Source organism: Aulonocara stuartgranti, assembly GCF_965226115.1.
Source record: "Aulonocara stuartgranti genome assembly, chromosome: 9".
In the NCBI taxonomy this organism is placed as follows: domain Eukaryota; kingdom Metazoa; phylum Chordata; class Actinopteri; order Cichliformes; family Cichlidae; genus Aulonocara; species Aulonocara stuartgranti.
Window position 1 is genome coordinate 7,718,452 of NC_138960.1, and position 15,859 is coordinate 7,734,310.

General features: G+C 40.6%; 1 protein-coding gene across 4 annotated transcripts in view; it reads left to right on the forward strand.

Annotated features, from left to right (window-relative positions):
- Positions 1-15,859, forward strand: part of mpp7a (MAGUK p55 scaffold protein 7a) — a 67,073-nt gene that overhangs the window by 510 nt on the left and 50,704 nt on the right. The gene's annotated exons all lie outside the window — the stretch shown is intronic.

Here is a 15,859-nt window from a genome sequence, read left to right on the forward strand (position 1 = left end):
TATGCGCTAACCTAACAGCGAACTTCAGTTGTTACCAACCTACAAAATATAAAAGTAACCATCTGGGACTTGTGCCAAATTTTACACGGTAAAATTGATTAATTCGAAGGAAATGTTAACCTCGTCCCCTTCTGTCGATATCATATGCGCAGTGAAATGTGAAATTCATTCCTAATATCGCCTTTTTAGTAAATAAAATTTCACCTGACGGCTTTTCTTGGGTTTCCGCGGGGAAGTGAACGCAGCTGCGTTGCAGGGCCCACAACAATGTTTCGAAATGACAGTGATAAGTTGTTATTAGTGATAGCAACATGCACGGCTACACGTACAACCTAATGACACGACACAGGTAGTCCAGCCTGGTAAAATACACACAAACCAAGCATAAAGACAACCTTTCCACAAGCACACACACCTACAACGTAAAGCTCCTTCTCCCTCTATCCACGCCTTGTAGTGTGGACAGAGGGAATACAGAGCCCTTGTGCCCTGCGAAGTCAAGTATGGTGACACGGAGCTTGACACTGGCTGACATCGCCAAGCCTCTGACTGGGCTGCCACACCGGGAGACTCAGCACTTGGCCAGCTGCCACCGCCTCCCAGTTCAGCCACTGGTTTTGCATATTTTGAATGTGCATAATCATGATCGAGCAGGTGTATGTGTGTTTTGTCTCACGCAATTCCTTCATAATCCTTATTGCTATGCCTTCATATAATTATAGCTCACACCCTTTGTGCATCTTTACTTAAGAGTGCCTGATAGTCCAGAAGTGAAAGTATCTTCCTATAATGGGATTCTTGAAGTGGCCAAAAGTCAAAGGGACCCAAGACACCAGTATAATTTGCCGAATTAAGCTGTTGTTTTCAATTCCTCTTATTCCTCTGAGTCCCTTGAAAGTTAAATTCTGCATAACCACTGACTCCAAATGTGGCTCTCATGTAAAAGAGGAAGTGCAGTGATGTTTGGAGGAAACAGTTCATTAAAAACAAAGCTGGACTTCACTGGCAAAAATCCCATTGAATTCAAGGGTTTTCCAAATTTAAATCAATGTCTAGGTGACTTAATTTCAAATAAACCTCTCACTGCTTGCTGGCAGGTAAAGTGCCTGAACTGTGTCCCATCACTCAGTAGTGATTTTGTTCGTATCCTTCTACCACATTTGTGGTGCTTTGGCTGAGAGTGAAAAGGGGAAAAAAAGACAGTAAGAGGATGACCTTCTTTTCCTCATGGTTCACTGCCACTGAGGGGACGTTCTGAAGAGCTGACATTCCTCTGTGTGGTTTATTCTACAGTTTTTTGGCCACCTATTGTGCGCTCACTAGGAATAACCCAACTTTTTTTTTTCTTCAAATCTTGTCTAGAAAAGGGTAAGAGGCCTTTAGTCTGCATTCCAAATGGGCAGGAAAAGTCTCTCAGGAGACTTTGTAAGTATTTTAGTCAAGTTCATTACTCAAGCTTGTTTGTGAGGTCAGCAGTCGGGCATCATGACAGAGGGTTTCATTAAATCAGGTTTGTCATGGTTAGTGGGTTCAGGGACTCTTAGTGATGATTGAAGGGGTCAAGGTACAAATGTTTGCATCCTGGAAATTGACTGTGCAAATCCCTGCTGCCAGATGATTTTCTTTTGTTTTTTGTGCACATAGTTCTCTGGAGTGTGTATATGGGAGCAGCGGAGGTTAGGGTGGGGTCAAATGCTGTGACTCAGACGAGGCTCCGTGTAGGAGAGTTTGACCCGTGGTGGTTGCCTGAACAGGTGTCTCCGAGCTGCAGCTCTGCATAGCTCGCATTCTCAGGGTTTTGTTCCTGGCGTGGATGGTCACTGAGCTGGGGGAGGGAGATGTGGGAACTGAGAATGCTATGCATAGAAGGCTTAACTCCCAGAATTCACCCTGGCAACCTGCTGACAGAGACAAACGCTTCCTGTCCCTACACCAGCCTGGTCTATGTTGATGAGAAACCTATCAGCAGCTCAGTGCTGTGCCCACGGCCGGAGACAAAGCTGAGATTTGGTTCGGAACTGCTTGTCAGCAGGGAGGCTATTTTCTTGGGGCTTAAGGGTGGGTGGGATACAGTGGTTTAAGACTCTTAATCCAAGCATTAGTTTGGATTACTATCAGCTCTCAGAGTCATGGGAAATTGCCTTGTGTGAAGACAGTTCATTGGAGTTTGCCTGACCACTCTATGTCTGTCATGTATCTATGACTCTCTTGGGTGTCCTGTGGGAGATGCTTCAGGAGAATGGGGTACTGGGCCTGTTGTTAATGCTGCAGGTTTTTAAGTATCCCGGAATCTTGTTCACAAGTGGGGGAAAGAGTGGACAGATGGATTGGTGAAGCATCTGCATCATCTATTCAGATTTTATGAGGAGAGAGCTGAGCCTAGAGGCAAAACTGTCAATTTGATTGGTCTGTTTAATTTCTGAGCTTTATCTTTGCCCATGAGCTAATGGTAGCAACTGAAAGACACTTGTGCCTGCCTGGACACACACTTATAGACCTGTTATACCTGTTGTTAGGCTGTGTTGTTAGGCGCGTGTCGCCACATTTCTATAGCAGTTCTACCAGCACTGAGGGCGTGGTTACTTTCTGCAGTATTTTCATGAACACTAGGTGTCACTACTCAGACAAAACCTTCACATCAGCGCTGCTGTACAATGAGAATAAGTTAAAACTGGAAGCAGAAGTCTCATTTTTTTCAAACTATTGCAATATCGTCCTCTGTATAATCTGTGAATCCACAAGCTTCTGTACTCGTGGAGCAATAAAATGTTGGTAAAAGCAGCCGCAGAACCTACATCTGCTTACAAAAACTGAGAGGTGCACGACAGGCTAAAATGACACCAAAATCTAGCTCGCACCAGTGGATGCTGCATCACCCTTGTCGTACGGCGCCATTTGCGAAGGCAAGGCTGACAAGCTTCCCATCTGAGATAGAATCACAAGGTCAGCGTGTGAGGTGTTTCAGACATGGCCAAAGAGGAAAAAGACCCTTGGGCAGAGTCGGGATATACTTTGTCTCTCAGCTGGCTTGGAAACATCTCAGCATCCCCCGAGCAGAAGCCTGGTGTCACGGGAGAAGGAAGTCTGAGCAGCTGTGCTCATACACCAGTCTAAGCACAGCTGTAAGCATTTGACTTGGAAGAGAAACGCTGGGAAAATAAGTTTATTAAATAAGTGTTTCACAAATGTTTTCTTCTTAAACACCTCCAAGAATTGCTTATATTTAATATGAAAGGTAATAAATTAAGTCTAATTCAAGCAGTAGGCAGGTGTCTGCTAATTGTGAATGTTTGGAGTACAGTGTGCAGCTCCTCTGGCACTGAAGTGAAGCACAAGACTAAAAAATCCACAGAATCATGAGAAAGACATGGTGTTATTGTGGACTCTTTTAAAAGTCATTGTGTTTCAGCAGTACTTCCTCTTCATCAAGCGCTGTGTTCTCTTCGCTCAGGTCTTCGAGCACTGCCTACTTTACAGCTGGCCATTTGCTAAACTTGGCATCATATGAAATATGAATACAAGTATGCTGTTTCACTAGCTTAATCCATTTATACAGTCTGAAGCCAGATTGATCAAAATATTTTTACACCTCGCATGTAGATTTGTCAAGGGTCTTATATAGCACATTTTCCATGATCGCACATGTTGCAACCCATGTTGTGAAATTGACAGCTGAGAAGTGATGAGATTGTTAAAGCTAGTTTCCCAGAACTAGATCAACAATTCTGACTAGGGCTGCTCGATTATGGCAAAAATGATAATCACGATTATTTTCACTGAAATTGAGATCACGATTATTTGACGATATTTATTTAACCCTTTAAGACCTACTATAGAACCAAGTCCACCAGAGCTTATATTTTTTTTTTTACATGCTGTAGTGCCATTTGTGGGAGCATTTCAAGTTGCTATACATCAATACAACTGTTATAGCCCATATTTTAATAATATGTATGCATTAAGTCCATAGTAATTACATAAATTGCAAAAAAGTGCAATAAACTACAAAAAAAATTGAAAATCGCTTTTGTTTTGTTTACATATATTTCTACTTGGAGAAATTTAAGAGGCTTATCCCTCAAAACTTTAAATACAATAAAGTTGCAAAAAATAGTTTACAACAACAGGAAATTTATTTTGAGTGTCTTCATAGTTTTATTTTGGAGATACAGTTTTTATATACTGCAGGAAAAACAAAAAACAATCCTATGATGCAAATTTGCAAAGAAAACAGCATGTGCATCATTTCACTGTGGGAAGATAAGATAAGATAAGATAACCTTTATTAGTCCCACACGTGGGAAATTTGTTTTGTCACAGCAGGAAGTGGACAGTGCAAAAGTTATGAGGCAAAAATTAGAATACAATAAGAATAAATACAGTACACAACTGTACAGAATAGAATAAAATAAAATACTATATACAGTAGAATAAAATAAAATAAATATACAATAAGATAAAAATAGAATACAAATACAAATACTATATACAACTGAGTAAAATACAACGATGACAGAAAAGATTATTGCACTTAGTATTATTGCATATGTATGGATGTGTGTGTTTGTTCAGTTAAAGTCTTTGTTGTGGAGTCTGACAGCAGTGGGGAGGAAAGACCTGCGAAATCTCTCCGTCCCACACCGTGGGTGCCGCAGTCTCCCACTGAAGGAGCTGCTCAGTGCTGTCACAGTCTGCTGCATGGGGTGGGAGATGTTGTCCATCAGGGATGACAGCTTAGCCGCCGTTCTCCTGTCACTCACCACCTCCACTGGGTCCAGAGGGCATCCTAGAACAGAGCTGGCCCTTCGGATCACCCTGTTCAGTCTCTTCCTGTCCCCAGCAGAGATGCTGCCGCCCCAGCAGACCACACCATAAAAGATAGCAGAAGCCACAACAGAGTCATAGAATTTCTTCAGGAGTGGGCCCTCCACTCCAAACGACCTGAGTCTCCGCAGCAGGTACAGCCTGCTCTGCCCTTTCCTGTAGAGGGCGTCTGAGTTATGAGTCCAGTCCAGTCTGTTGTTCAGATGAACACCAAGGTACCTGTAGCTGTCCACAGCCTCAATGTCCATACCTTGGATGTTCAGTGGTTGCAGTGGAGAATGCTTGTGCCTGCGGAAGTCTACCACCAGTTCCTTGGTTTTACTGGCGTTGATCTGGAGGTAGTTCAGCTGGCACCAGTCCACAAAGTCTTGGGAAGTGTTACGAACAGCTGATGGATCGGCAAAGCGTGTTTCTGGAATATTATGTTTTTGTTCCTGCAAGCGCTTTTTATGCAATTTTTGCAAAGCTATATGTGGAAGGAAACCGTGACCGAGGACAAGCTGATGGCATCAGATGTAAGTACAACTCCTCCGGTTTCATATGCAAAACAAATTATTGCGCTAGCTTACACGGTTCAGGTTCTACAGGGATTTAAAAATAGTTACACAACACGGAGCGTGCTGCTTTGACCGGCTTTAAAGGGTTAACAATGACTTTAAAAAAATAATATAAAATAGTGTGCAACACCACTGAAGTTTTTTTTTTTTAAACTCTCTTTTCAACCAGCGGCAGTCACTCTCCAAATAACTTCTGCTTAGCTTTCCGAGCTTCCCTCGGGTCCTCTTAATCAGCGGTCTCCAACCTTTTTTGCGCCACGGACGGTTTATGCCCGACAATATTTTCACAGACCGGCCTTTAAGGTGTCGCGGATAAATGAGGGAGGGGCCAATAATCGGCTCAGTCATTTTTAATGATCGTTGAAATTCCAGATCGTAATCGTGATTAAAATTCGATTAATTGAGCAGCCCTAATTCTGACATCAGTGGAAGTGATCCTCTCTGACTCAGTCTGTTCTTACTTCATCACTGCTGTTGTTGTAATGATCCAAGCAGCATGCATACTGAGAACAGGCTATCCAATGACACATCAGTCTCTCCATTCATTCATTCATTCATTCATTCATCTACCCACCCCAGCCATTCTTTCATTACACCATTCATCCATCCATCTATTTATCCATCAGTCCTACTGTCTGTCTATAGTGACCATCTTTCTGTAATCTCTGAGTTTGCAGTGGACTTGTGAGCCTTCTGCCGCTCTGCCAATCCCAGATGGATACATTAAACTGATGTGCTCGTCAGGGTCCCTGGCAGGGGTCATGGTTGATGAGCATTAGTGATGCTGTGTTCTCATGCCCCTGCCTGCCTTGCAGAGGTGTAGAGTTTCTCTCAGTACCACCTAAGCCTCTGCTGTGCTGCGGTGGAATGAGCCCACCTAGCAGATGCCAGCTATCAGACACCGACGGTCAACTGCGTCACATTCCAGCCTGTGTACATGAAACGCTGCGCTCACTGTGCAGGCATGCAGCCCTCCTTACTCACTGCGGCCCATTTTTTGATGGAGAAAACAGAGTGACTGAATGAATGACAGCACTTAGTGAAAATAAGTTAGACCCTAAACCCTAAGGGAGAATGTCAAGCCATGTGCTACTGTGTAAAGGTCTAAACATGATTAGTAGGAAAGTGATATCTTGTTGTGGGATGCTGTTTTCTTCTCATTTAGGTCATAGGCAATTAAGACATGCACGTGTTCAGCTACATCTCTAACCTAATTTGATTTACATTTAAAGCCTTTGCGCTAACAGGAATATGTACAGTAAACTCTATATGCATGGTTTTCTTTTATAATTAGTTCAAAGACAATGTCGCACAGTCATGTAAAGACATGATGCATGTCTGTAAGAACTTGTGTGCAGTCAGTGAGGGCTAGAGGCAGAAGAGGGTACCCTTAACTGATGTCAGGCTTATTTGTCAAACAGTGTTTTATTGATGAGAGTTTTCCATGCGTGGCCCCTGCTTAGTGTTACTATGCCTGTTCCGCTTATGGCAGCGCCATGAATTATTCAGTGCGCTCGGGGCAAATAGAACTAAAACAGCCTAAACTGTGCGCTTGTTGGTGGTTTAGTTAAATAATGCAGTTTATGTAACTCTCTTTAAATGTGAACTTAATTACTTTTGTGGATCTGAATAGGAAGACTTTTGTTTTTGCTATTTGACCTGAAGGCTTCAAGTTTACTCCATCAGCATGACAAGATCTTCGTTAACTGTCAGTGACGTTCATCACTGCTGTATTAATGGCCATGATATTTAGAGTGTTTGGAGCCCTTAGTTACCAAACATTTGTCCTGTGACCCATGATTTCCTTGCTCGCCTTTACCTCTAACAGCAACTTGACAGTAACTTGAGCATTTGATTTAATTAATGTAAGGGTAATGTAACACCATTTATGATGCAACACGCACATAACACACTGATGTCAGCACAGTCTTCCTTGCTTGCTGCTGTGAGAGCATCAGATAAAACAGATAACACAAGCGAACATGACTTCTTTTCCTAAAACATTGCCTTCTTTTTTTTACATGGTGAAGGGTCCTGTAGAGCAAGGACACAAAATAAAGAGATTAAGTGAACTTAATGTTAATGTATTTCCTTTTTTCTGCTACCTTGGGCTTTCTGGCAAGGAATCTGAGTTCCACTACAACTGCTCTTGTTTTCTTAGCCGCTGATCATTTATATTAAACAGCACGAGGTGAGATGGGTTGCAAAGAAGTTTGCAGACTTGCAGCCGTTGTGGAAAGGCTAAAATAACAGTTTCAATTGCATGACCTGTATGTGCTTCACCAATTGACTTGAAGAAGGGAATGAGTTAGGGTATCCATTGATGTGGGCTGCTATTGGCCTGCTAGATCTAAAGCTATTCATTCTGTAGTGGATCGGTGCATTTAAGTAAAGCATGTTTCATTTACTGATGTCACTCAAGATGTCTTCACCTTCTTGACCTTGCTGCATTGTTATCATTGATGTGATGAGTGGCAGGGGACTTAGTACTTGGGTATGCTCTCTGTGACTGTGGGTGGCATCTTGCACAGACCTCCAGAATGGTGCTGATTAGGCTAAGAGGTTTTTTTCTCTTCTTTTTCTCCTGTTGCCTGTTTTCTGTCAGTTGGCAGGGACCCTTTCCAGAAAGCAATGCTGTTTTTCACGGGTACATCCCCCCTCTTTTGTGTGTGGGGTGTCTCAAGTAGTGTGAGCTGTAGTTCTCCACACTTGTTGCTGTTGTCTCCTGCCACCTACTTCTGGCTGCAGGGGTAGCAATCTCAACTACACGCCACTACATGTAAATCTTTGGAGGTGTGTGTGTGTGTGTGTGTGTGTGTGTGTGTGTGTGTGTGTGTGTGTGTGTGTGTGAATGCATGTTTTTGTCTCTGAGCTGGAAAGCATGTTCTCAGGCTTCTGTGTGTGTTTGTGTGTGCCTGTATCGGACAGGCATTCATTCATTCATTCATTTTTAGCCCACGAGCCCCACTCTGTGTGTGTCTACTCCCTTGTTGCTCATTGAACACAATTAGGGCAATTCGACTGTGAATAAACCCTTCACAAGAGTCTAATAGGACTATTAACTATGCAATCTTCACTCTTTGATGACCCACATGATAAAGGCTATTCAGTCTAAATGATGGCAGACAAAGGGACAAAGGGATTATAAACTATTTAAACCAGCAGGGCAGTGTGCTACGCTCTGAGCTCTGTTAGTCTTTTTTGTGAGAGAAGGTTTGGTGAGACCTGGAGAGAAAATAACCCTAATTCTTTCTCAATATAAGGATTACACAAGTGAATAGTCAATAGGAAAACCTACATGTTATACGCACCACAGTAGGACTTGGAAAAACTAAATTATTTCGCACTGAGCTTATGTGACTACAGCTGTGACTGCTACAGTGTTTTAATGACTGTTCTGGGCTGTTATGAACTGTAGCTTCCTGCATGTACAGCATGTTTCTTGTGACATTGTATGCTTCTGTTGTTTTCTGCAGTGTTGTTTGGTAAATTTGACCCATGTCCCTTTGTCAAATGTCCCTTTGTTTTCTAATACTAATACATTGTTGTTTCATGCTGCTGTTATCTAAACAGGTTTTGCCACATTGAACCTAAACTGCCTTCACATTGCATACATGATTCAAACCAGCAGGAATGACTGCCTCAGCCTAACATTTCCACCAGCTGAAATGAGGTTGGTTTTTTGGGGGTTTTTTGGGAACCATCCTAAAATGTAAACAGCTGTAAGCACTCCCTGCCGCCTGTGACACAGAACCCTCATATCAAAGCACCGCTAACTTAGCTCACCACTAATTGCTGAGTAACCTTCGACTGTATTTTCTTTTTTTTTTTGCTCTGGTGAAATCAAAGTATGATATTTATAGTTTGCTTTGGATTGTCAGTTGATAACAGCAGGCGTATGGTGTTCATGGAGCACCGTGTGTTGGTGCAGTTGACTCTCTCTGGCGGCACCATAATGCAGCTGTTAGTCTATTTAGATTTGAATAGAGTTTGAATAGATGTGCAGTGTGGGGATAGGGTTTGGGTCACATGCTTGCTTTATGATAATGAAACTTGTTCAGAGAGTTTTGATTGATATTATACTACATCACTTGAGATCTCCTTAACTTGTTTCTGTATTTCAGCTTTCTATTCAGAAGTGCTTGTATAGCAGCACAGTGGTATTAAGGTAGTGAGTAGATTTGTGACCTCCCAATCAGATTGCATGCTCTTTTGAAGTAGGCTAGGTTTCTTTAAGGAGGGATGCTTGGCATTGTTAGTATTAGTTTTCTATCTGAATGCATACAGAAAAGTTTGCCTCCATTTTGAAGGGTTTTTTTTTCATGCTAGCAGTCAGCTAAAATTCCCCCCTCACATATTTTCTTATTAATTACAGTCTTTAATAATTCCCACCACCCAGTGACTGCCTACTGGAGTTTAGTGTCCTTTGTCAGAGGCAAGTGAAAAAATCTGCCAGTGGAACAAGTGAAAAATCTCTAGTTTTTCTATAGTTTCAAGATTCACTGTGCTTGATCCATTATTTGAGAACCTCTGCGACAACATGAAATACACATTAAAATAAAAGCATATAATTGGACATCGTACTGACCCAGGTACTGCTGGTTTTCCCTGCAAACCCAACCTTTAACAGTTGGTCATTATAATGGCTCTTTCTCTGTCCACTCAGTTTCCTCTCTTATTTCCGGGGTCGTTGGCACCAGACGGACACAAAGCAGCTCTTTATTTGTCTGTTTTCGAGTTGACTCTTCAGCTAATCTGACTGACCATCAGCAGCAGCTTCTGTCACAGGGAAAGACAGAGAAAAATCCTGAGAGACAGTGAAAGAGGGGTTGGGGTGGCATGAGGGGTGATGACTGGACCATTTGGCATCCAGTGAACAGAGGAGTATTGTGTGCCAGTGAGCCACTGTAGAACAGCTTGCTTCTTTCTTTCTTTCTTTCTTTTTTAATACAGGAGGACAGCGGTGTTAAATCTCCAAAACATCATAAGGGAATCTGCCAGGGATACATTTACCAACAATACACCTCAACCCAAGATTCTCAGAAGCAGTTGACAAGACAAGACTATGATATGCATATAAGAAAAACTGCTTTAGTTCTCAGTTAGGTTTATGTGAAGTAGCTGTTAAAGGAGAACAAAAGAATTTACTGGAGATGTTTTGGTCACTTATTAATCTGTCGTCCCAAAGGTCAAGGCCAGTGTGGAGGAAAAGATTTTCCCTTAAACTTCATTTAGTAATGCAATTTTTTGGTGTTGACAAATAAATATGAAGCTGTAACTTGATCTCTATGAATAGACTGGACTATAGAGTTGGTATTTGATCAAGAATGAAAAAAATCGTCCTTCCTTTCTCTTGATGACCTCCAGATGCTGGCAGAGAAGGGAACTTTGTAAGTTAAGCTTCCAAAATGTTTAAACAGATGAAAGTTCGCGTTTTTAAACTGAGATACAAATCACCTAAAACTTTGTCTCTAAAATTGTTAAAAAGTGACAAAAATTGTCTTTATCTGATTAGTTAAACAGATGAACTGTTCATTTTAAGCGTATTTTGTTTAATCCAATTGACGTCCCTTTCTCTGACCTATAGGCAAAATCAGTAATGGCACTGCTATCAGTTAAAATCTTATTGATATCCATCTTAAGTATTAAAGAAATCTTTTCACAACAACCTAGACATGTGTCCTCCTTCATTAGTACCTTTAATGTATTTCAGTAGACACCCCATCACATGAGAAACCTGTGAGACAGATGCTGGAAAGGATTGTTTTAGTTTTACTGGTTTTGACTACACTTTCAGTGGTTTCAGCGAGGGCTAGGTTCTGACGCTAACAGCACTCGAATGTGTGAACGTTGTAACCACATCCAGCTGACTATGCTTCGACTTCAAAAGACCAAACTGCAGTGTGAAAAAATGCTATGACCTGTGATATTTCAGTATGTTGTTACTTACACCACTTTTGTTTATTTCCTTTCTTTATGTCCTTAACTGGAGAAGTTCATACAAGTTCCTAATGGTGCTGAAAACTGTATTAAGGGAACAGAAAGCAGTAGCTACTGATAGAGGAGAGGTGTGTAGACCATAGAGTCGATATAAAAAATGACAGGAACTACTATGACATCACCTCCTGGTTAAGAGACTCACAGCAGCTTAGTATTATCGCTGCTGGTTTTTTGGAACCAGATCTAGGGCTGGGCTATATCATACCGGTGTAATGTTTGGCAATGATAGGAAAATGAAATATTGCGATAGAACATGGGTAAAACGCACACGCACAGTGCCTTTGTTTACATACACACATGGCGGCGACGCAGAATGAGGAGAGCGAAAGCGGATCGTTAAATGAAACGGATGAACCAGAATTGGTTTGTAAAAATGCTGCAACTTCAGTGGTGTGGAACTGGTTTAGCTTTCGTCCATCAGATACACAACAAAGCACTATTTTTGGTAGTGCATGCTAGCAGGGCGTCGTTATTACAGTGTTTTTTTGGAAAATACGGCGCACTTAAAATCGATCCTTTGATATTTCTGAAAATCGACAGTGCCCCTTATAATCCCGTGTGCCTTATGTATGAATTCTGATCGTGTTTACTGACCTCGAAACGATTTTATGTGGTACACGGCGCTGGAAAATCTGTCACATGTTTTAGTACAACTTTGCTAAGCTACGAACCCGCACAGCTTGATGGATTGTCAGAGCATTACGGCTATTGTAGGCAGGCGGCTCACGGAGTGATACATACTGTGCTTCAACATAATATTACTGTATTGTGTGTGTATAACCGCTTTTTAAGTTTTGTGGATATATACATGGTTATGCTGAGGATATGTCAGCCAATTTCCACAGGAAATGCCTTTTGGTTAAACTGTCAGCAAGGAATTTGCATTTGCACTGCAAATTTTTTATATAACTTTAATGCACATAAAAAAGCTGCTTGTTTAAGTGAAAATACATTGATGTTTTTTTTTTTGCACCAATAAAGTTGAGGAGTTATAAAGTATTTTGTCTAGTGTCAATTATATCGTCAGTTATATCGTTATTGCAAATTTTCAAATGTATATCGTGATAAATATTTTTGGTCATATCGCCCTGCTCTAACCTGATCTTACCTTATTTGGACCAGATGGTAGAAGTTAGAGGTGGGAATCACCATACATCCCACAATACGATATTATCACAATACTTAACGCACGATACGATATTATTGCAATTTTTTAAAATATTTTGTGAAATTCAGATTCTGTACATAAAGGTAAACTTTATCAATATTCATTTTATCTCATATCAAAGTCTCACACTCAGTCTCTCATTTCAGTCAGTTTTATTGTTGACAAACTGAACGGTTTGTATTACAGTCTAGTCCAACTTAACTGAATGCAACCATCTGGTACAATTATAGCTATTCTGAACTATGCAATTTATGAAAACTATGCAGCCCATTCAGAAACTGAAGAATTTGAAAGTAAATTAAAACAAAATATAATTTTACATTAAATAAAAAAGTTTTAAACTTAATTAAAATAAAACATGTCTTAAATTAAAATAAGTAAACTGTCATGTTTATTGCTGCCAAAAAAAAAGTTAAACACATTTGGACAGTGAAGGAATGTCAGGATTCTTGCTCAGAAAAAGGATCAACATGCTCTGAAGTCAGAGCATGTTCCAGTCCATAAAAACTTTTTTTGTAACAAAATATCGATTTCTGCTGTCCCTGTATCGATACATTATTAGCAAACAAAATATCACGATACTACACAGTATCGATTTTTTCTCCCACCCCTAGTAGAAGTTATTATCAGTAAAGTGTACTAAAACAAACATTAGGACATCTATTGGTGCCAATTAGGACTAAGTAACATTCATCAGTAACAACATCACTACAAGTCATAATATTTATCAAATTATTACACTAATAAAGAGTCATTAGGCACTAACATCAAACACAGTTTTGAAAAGCAGTTCAGTGACTCCATTTAGTGTAGTTGAGGCCTAGTACACAGCGATTGGCTACAGCTGCCTGTAACCCATTATTGCATGTATCTTCGCTTGATACACGACACTCCAAAGTTTTATATCTAATCAGAATCTTAGTTAGAAAACTGCACGTTTTTCATTTTCCCAGACCTTAGATAGGGCTGAGTTTTCAAAGCTTCAACAGAGCTGCTGGCATTTAGACTGCAGAGCAACATCAGTAAACACTAAGCAGTGTCTAAGCAACTGTGAAAGTGCTTTTGAGTAACTGTGTGTATGCATCACCAAGTGTATTGTGCACACTTTGGTAAATTTGCTTGCATGTTAAAGGTCACTCATCAGTTTGCTCTTTTCTTGTCAATAACATCTGTGACAGCAGTGTGTACTCTGTGTAGTGCACTCTTGTTCTGCACAATAAAACGTGGGAAATTCCGGGTGCAGACACCAAGCAGGCCCTTTGCCACATCATTAAGCTTTTGACTTTCACCATTGATTCACACACATCCTCTTTCATCCCTAACAGTTCTTTTAAAGCTGGGGAAGCCTAATAACGCTTAGAAAATGCTTTAGTTCATCTATGTGATTTGAACAGACGGGAGTGTGAATGGGTGAAGTGAATGGCTCGTTGCGTAACGAGGTATTAGAACATCTAGCCTGGCCATCATCCACAGAACTAGGGATCATCACTGGTGGCACTCAGCAGTCCACCGCCTCTCTGAGGCTGTCAATGGTTTTTTAGGTTTTCATTTTTAAAACAAAAGTTTCAGCTCGATACAGTGAGGTTCTGCCATGTTCACCACCCAGGCAACTTCTTTCAGCTTTGCATTTATAGTAAAGATAACGGCCAGGTACTCCTCCACTATTCCATTATCTGGACTTTTTCAGCCAAAGGAGGTTATTTCCAAGAAAAAACTTTATCTAGAAACATTCAACATGTGTCAGAGGTTTGCAGTGATAGCAAATCCCATTTGCACTTGGAGAAATATGTGGTTAGATGGTTTGAATATGTTGGATCCAAAGTAAAGTTTTAAGGTTGTTTTTTCTCTTTGGTGTGTGCCAGCTGATACCAGCTTTAGTTGGAAACTGATTTTATTTGTTTATTTAGCATTCTCAGGGGTCTTGAACTGGGTAGTTTTCCTTCTTACTTGTGCATGACTTCCCAGTAAAGCCCAAAATGTGGTTTCACTAATACAAGGTTTGTGTGTCGAATGAGGAAAAGCAGAAAAGCAGCATACACCAGCACAGCTCAACACAATTTTAGTTGCATTTTTGAACAGAATAACCGCTGGTACCTATCAGACATCTCTGAGGAAGTTCATAGAAAGAACTAATATGCAGGTACAAAATAAACTGGCAGTTGGGTGGTCAACAGGAAATGTTATACTTTGACCAAGCAATCAGAGGCCTAAAACTATAAACATCAGACATTAGGAATCTAATTAGGAAGCAACAGCAGGAATTATACAAAGCACAGTGGGTCTCATTCAGTCGATATGCACAAATCTGAGTTTAATCTGCAGTTCATTGTTATTTTCACACCTTAATTTGTTCATATTCAACAAACTGATTTAAAACTGCCTCAGACCATGTGCAACAAGAATCTTATCTTTCATTAAAACTGACTTTCAACCTTGTTTAATGTCCTCACGTACTATCACAGATGTCCAGAATATCCCAGAATATGGATGTTTTTTAGTAACTTTCTCTTATTTGGTTGACAGATCAGGTGTCCCTTGTAGGGCTGGGTATCGTCACTGATTTCTAGAATCGATTTGATTCTGATTCACAAGGTCCCGAATCAATTCGATCCACAATTCGATTCAATTCGATTTGTATCTGGGAAATTTTGCCTCAGACAGTCAGAAATGTTATAATTAAGATCAGTACATTTACACATTTTTGTATCTATAAAAAGGAAGCTGACACTTGCAAGACTTTATCAAAGGTGTGAGCATCACAGCAGAGGCCTTTGTGTCAAAGTAGCTGAAGATAAAACACAGAAAAAGATGATGGTGATTTTCCTGGCCTGGGATCTTATAAAAATATTCTGCAGTAGATCAAAAACGAAAGAAAACCATTAATCAACATATGAACATTACCGTTTCAATTTGTTCAGTAGCCCATTGAACAGCAGAAATTAGGTTTTCTTTTCGGAAGTAAGTAAAAGGAAAAAACAGCGGCCGACAGCGCTGTAAACAACAGCAGTCTTGTGCGTTGAAGTATTGTGTTCCTGCTCTCATTCACTGTTTTAGCTGTTTGGTGGTTGTTGACATTTTGTGAGGTTTCACCTGAGATTCTGGCATTTCGGGCAAAATAAATTTATATTAAAAAATCGATTCAGGATTTTAATGAATCGATATCACGTTATCCGAGCTAGAAACGATTTTAATCGATAAATCGATTATCAAAACCCACCCCTACTCCCTTGTCCACCTTGGACCTTCTTGTCCTCCTCAGACTCTGAGCCCGAGCTTTGCTTTTTATTTGGAAGCTTTGGAAAGCTGTTCC